Source organism: Spea bombifrons, chromosome 3 (assembly GCF_027358695.1).
Source record: "Spea bombifrons isolate aSpeBom1 chromosome 3, aSpeBom1.2.pri, whole genome shotgun sequence".
Classification (NCBI taxonomy): domain Eukaryota; kingdom Metazoa; phylum Chordata; class Amphibia; order Anura; family Pelobatidae; genus Spea; species Spea bombifrons.
In genome coordinates, this window is record NC_071089.1 from 119,728,055 (window position 1) to 119,734,054 (window position 6,000).

Genomic DNA, 6,000 nt, shown 5'->3' on the forward strand with positions numbered 1-6,000 from the left:
CTCATGCTCTACCGACTGAGCTATCCGGGCTGTCACATTTCTGTAAACCCCACAGAATCGGGGCTACTATCACTTGTTGCACTCAGCGCTATTTTAGGAACGTTTAGAGAAATTGCCAGGACTCGAGATGGTCACCAGCTCCATTTGACATACAAGTTTATACATTATTTCATGATGGTGAGAACTTGTACTCCTAAATTGTCTTTACGAATCTTGAAGAAGAGATTTGGAAAAAAAAGTCAGATATTCATGGTTTTTTATCATTTGGGAAGAAAGTGGCAAAAAGTTGGCACTTTCTAAGCTTGAAGAAGAGATTTGGAGAAAAAAAAGTCAGGAATTAATGTGTTTTATCATTTGTGAAAAAAGCACCATGAAAAGCACAGTGGCGCAGCGGAAGCGTGCTGGGCCCATAACCCAGAGGTCGATGTATGAAACCATCCTCTGCTAGATGTCATTTTTACATAGGGTTAATAACTTCTGTCATTGATGATCTTGCATTAAAACAGCATTCTCCCCTCGGACAGAATTAATGTGTTTTATCATTTGTGAAGCAAGCACCATGAAAAGCAGAGTGGCGCAGCGGAAGCGTGCTGGGCCCATAACCCAGAGGTCGATGCATCGAAACCGTCCTCTGCTAGATGTCATTTTTACATAGGGTTAATAACTTCTGTCATTGATGATATTGCATGAAAACAGCATTCTCCCCTCGGACAAACAGCATTACAGAAAGCAGAGTGGCGCAGCGGAAGCGTGCTGGGCCCATAACCCAGAGGTCGATGGATCGAAACCATCCTCTGCTAGATGTCGTTTTTACATAGGGTTAATAACTTCTGTCATTGATGATATTGCATGAAAACAGCATTCTCCCCTTGGACAAACAGCTTTACAGAAAGCAGAGTGGCGGAGCGGAAGCGTGCTGGGCCCATAACCCAGAGGTCGATGGATCGAAACCATCCTCTGCTAGATGTCATTTTTACATAGGGTTAATAACTTCTGTCATTGATGATATTGCATTAAAACAGCATTCTCCCATCGGACATACCATTATACAAAAAGCAGAGTGGCGCAGCGGAAGCGTGCTGGGCCCATAACCCAGAGGACGATGGATCGAAGCCATCCTCTGCTAATTTTGTTTTTATAATGTCACTTTTCTGTTTAAGCACAACTGGCGTTGCATAAGATTAATTGGCACGTAGGGTTAACAACTTGTGTCATTTATGATATTGTATGAAAACGGCATTCTCTCCTTTCCAGCCACTATTTTGGTAACGGCTGCCCGAATTATTAACAACATGTAGTATTGTAGACGTGGCCTAAGTTAAAAAACAAAAAATTAATAATAATAATCTAAGCATTCCAAAATTGGCACTATGCCAAGAAGTTTTTCCTGTGTTTTTTTCATGGAAGGATTGGCATGCTTTGTCTGGAAAATAACTTTCCACAAGTGGAATAAGAAGATTTAGCTTAATGTTGGAAAGCTTTAAGGATTTTGCATTTCTGTCTTTCAATGTAATCATTAGCTCATTGGTGTTGCAAACACAGGAATGAAAGTTTTCAGGAAAACATCCCGCTCTCGTCCCTGGGTGGGTTTGAACCAGCCAACCTTTCGATTAACAGCCGAACGCACTAACCGATTGCGCCACAGAGACAACCACATGTGACAGTTTTCAGAGAAGCAGTGAGGATTATGACTTTAAACCTTCACCATTCCAGAGGGCTTAGTGACCATAGCAGAAGAATTGACAGTTGTATCTCAACTGTTTATACATTATTTCATGATTGTGAGAACTTGTACTCCTAAATTGTCTTTACGAATCTTGAAGAAGAGATTTGGAAAAAAAAGTCAGATATTCATGTTTTTTTATCATTTGGGAAGAAAGTGGCAAAAAGTTGGCACTTTCGAAGCTTGAAGAAGAGATTTGGAGAAAAAAAAGTCAGGAATTAATGTGTTTTATCATTTGTGAAGAAAGCACCATGAAAAGCAGAGTGGTGCAGCAGAAGCGTGCTGGGCCCATAACCCAGAGGTCGATGGATCGAAACCATTCTCTGCTAGATGTCATTTTTACATAGGGTTAATAACTTCTGTCATTGATGATATTGCATGAAAACAGCATTCTCCCCTCGGACAAACAGCTTTACAGAAAGCAGAGTGGCGCAGCGGAAGCGTGCTGGGCCCATAACCCAGAGGTCAATGGATCGAAACCATCCTCTGCTAGATGTCATTTTTACATAGGGTTAATAACTTCTGTCATTGATGATATTGCATGAAAACAGCACTCTCCCCTCAGACAAACAGCTTTACAGGGAGCAGAGTTGCGCAGCGGACGCGTGCTGGGCCCAGAGGTCGATGGATCGAAACCATCCTCTGCTAGATGTCATTTTTACATAGGGTTAATAACTTCTGTCATTGATGATATTGCATTAAAACAGCATTCTCCCCTCGGACAAACCACTATAAGAAAAGCAGAGTGGCGCAGCGGAAGCGTGCTGGGCCCATAACCCAGAGGTCGATGGATTGAAACCATCCTCTGCTGATTTTGTTTTTATAATGTCACTTTTCTGTTTAAGCACAACTGGCGTTGCATAAGATTAATTGGCACGTAGGGTTAACAACTTGTGTCATTTATGATATTGTATGAAAACGGCATTCTCCCCTTGCCAGCCACTATTTTGGTAACGGCTGCCCGAATTATTAACAACATGTAGTATTGTAGACGTAGCCTAAGTTAAAAAACAAAAAATTAATAATAATAATCTAAGCATTCCAAAATTGGCACTATGCCAAGAAGTTTTTCCTGTGTTTTTTCATGGAAGGATTGGCATGCTTTGTCTGAAAAATAACTTTCCACAAGTGGAATAAGAAGATTTAGCTTAATGTTGGAAAGCTTTAAGGATTTTGCATTTCTGTCTTTCAATGTAATCACTAGCTCATTGGTGTTGCAAACACAGGAATGAAAGTTTTCAGGAAAACATCCCACTCGTCCCTGGGTGGGCTTGAACCACCAACCTTTCGGTTAACAGCCGAACACGCTAACCGATTGCGCCACAGAGACAACCACTTGTGACTGTTTTCAGAGAAGCAGTGAGGATTATGACTTTAAACCTTCAGCATTCCAGAGGGCTTAGTGACCATAGCAGAAGAATTGACAGTTGTATCTCAACTGTTTATACATTATTTCATGATGGTGAGAACTTGTACTCCTAAATTGTCTTTACGAATCTTGAAGAAGAGATTTGGAAAAAAAAGTCAGATATTCATGGTTTTTTATCATTTGGGAAGAAAGTGGCAAAAAGTTGGCCCTTTCGAAGCTTGAAGAAGAGATTTGGAGAAAAAAAAGTCAGGAATTAATGTGTTTTATCATTTGTGAAGAAAGCACCATGAAAAGCAGAGTGGCGCAGCGGACGCGTGCTAGGCCCATAACCCAGAGGTCGATGGATCGAAACCATCCTCTGCTAGATGTCATTTTTACATAGGGTTAATAACTTCTGTCATTGATGATATTGCATTAAAACAGCATTCTCCCCTCGGACAAACCACTATAAGAAAAGCAGAGTGGCGCAGCGGAAGCGTGCTGGGCCCATAACCCAGAGGTCGATGGATCGAAACCATCCTCTGCTAATTTTGTTTTTATAATGTCACTTTTCTGTTTAAGCACAACTGGCGTTGCATAAGATTAATTGGCACGTAGGGTTAACAACTTGTGTCATTTATGATATTGTATGAAAACGGCATTCTCCCCTTGCCAGCCACTATTTTGGTAACGGCTGCCCGAATTATTAACAACATGTAGTATTGTAGACGTGGCCTAAGTTAAAAAACAAAAAATTAATAATAATAATCTAAGCATTCCAAAATAGGCACTATGCCAAGAAGTTTTTCCTGTGTTTTTTCATGGAAGGATTGGCATGCTTTGTCTGGAAAATAACTTTCCACAAGTGGAATAAGAAGATTTAGCTTAATGTTGGAAAGCTTTAAGGATTTTGCATTTCTGTCTTTCAATGTAATCATTAGCTCATTGGTGTTGCAAACACAAGAATGAAAGTTTTCAGGAAAACATCCCACTCGTCCCTGGGTGGGCTTGAACCACCAACCTTTCGGTTAACAGCCAAACGCGCTAACCGATTGCGCCACAGAGACAACCACATGTGACTGTTTTCAGAGAAGCAGTGAGGATTATGACTTTAAACCTTCAGCATTCCAGAGGGCTTAGTGACCATAGCAGAAGAATTGACAGTTGTATCTCAACTGTTTATACATTATTTCATGATGGTGAGAACTTGTACTCCTAAATTGTCTTTACGAATCTTGAAGAAGAGATTTGGAAAAAAAAGTCAGATATTCATGGTTTTTTATCATTTGGGAAGAAAGTGGCAAAAAGTTGGCCCTTTCGAAGCTTGAAGAAGAGATTTGGAGAAAAAAAAGTCAGGAATTAATGTGTTTTATCATTTGTGAAGAATGCACCATGAAAAGCAGAGTGGCGCAGCGGAAGCGTGCTGGGCCCATAACTCAGAGGTCGATGGATCGAAACCATCCTCTGCTAGATGTCATTTTTACATAGGGTTAATAACTTCTGTCATTGATGATATTGCATTAAAACAGCATTCTCCCCTCGGACAAACAGCTTTACAGAAAGCAGAGTGGCGCAGCGGAAGCGTGCTGGGCCCATAACCCAGAGGTCGATGGATCGAAACCATCCTCTGCTAGATGTCATTTTTACATAGGGTTAATAACTTCTGTCATTGATGATATTGTATTAAAACAGCATTCTCCCCTCGGACAAACCACTATAAGAAAAGCAGAGTGGCGCAGCGGAAGCGTGCTGGGCCCATAACCCAGAGGTCGATGGATCGAAACCATCCTCTGCTAATTTTGTTTTTATAATGTCACTTTTCTGTTTAAGCACAACTGGCGTTGCATAAGATTAATTGGCACCTAGGGTTAACAACTTGTGTCATTTATGATATTGTATGAAAACGGCATTCTCCCCTTGCCAGCCACTATTTTGGTAACGGCTGCCCGAATTATTAACAACATGTAGTATTGTAGACGTGGCCTAAGTTAAAAAACAAAAAAATAATAATAATAATCTAAGCATTCCAAAATTGGCACTATGCCAAGAAGTTTTTCATGTGTTTTTTCATGGAAGGATTGGCATGCTTTGTCTGGAAAATAACTTTCCACAAGTGGAATAAGAAGATTTAGCTTAATGTTGGAAAGCTTTAAGGATTTTGCATTTCTGTCTTTCAATGTAATCATTAGCTCATTGGTGTTGCAAACACAGGAATGAAAGTTTTCAGGAAAACATCCCACTCGTCCCTGGGTGGGCTTGAACCACCAACCTTTCGGTTAACAGCCGAACGCGCTAACCGATTGCGCCACAGAGACAACCACTTGTGACTGTTTTCAGAGAAGCAGTGAGGATTATGACTTTAAACCTTCAGCATTCCAGAGGGCTTAGTGACCATAGCAGAAGAATTGACAGTTGTATCTCAACTGTTTATACATTATTTCATGATGGTGAGAACTTGTACTCCTAAATTGTCTTTACGAATCTTGAAGAAGAGATTTGGAAAAAAAAGTCAGATATTCATGGTTTTTTATCATTTGGGAAGAAAGTGGCAAAAAGTTGGCCCTTTCGAAGCTTGAAGAAGAGATTTGGAGAAATAAAAGTCAGGAATTAATGTGTTTTATCATTTGTGAAGAAAGCACCATGAAAAGCAGAGTGGCGCAGCGGACGCGTGCTGGGCCCATAACCCAGAGGTCGATGGATCGAAACCATCCTCTGCTAGATGTCATTTTTACATAGGGTTAATAACTTCTGTCATTGATGATATTGCATGAAAACAGCATTCTCCCCTCGGACAAACAGCTTTACAGAAAGCAGAGTGGCGCAGCGGAAGCGTGCTGGGCCCATAACCCAGAGGTCGATGGATCGAAACCATCCTCTGCTAGATGTCATTTTTACATAGGGTTAATAACTTCTGTCATTGATGATATTG

General features: G+C 40.7%; 1 non-coding gene across 1 annotated transcript; it reads right to left on the reverse strand.

Annotated features, from left to right (window-relative positions):
• Positions 1–5,312: 5,312 nt before the first annotated feature.
• TRNAN-GUU (transfer RNA asparagine (anticodon GUU)) lies at positions 5,313–5,386 on the reverse strand. Its single transcript has one exon. It is a non-coding gene; the product is annotated as a tRNA-Asn (tRNA).
• Between the last annotated feature and the right edge of the window lie 614 nt (positions 5,387–6,000).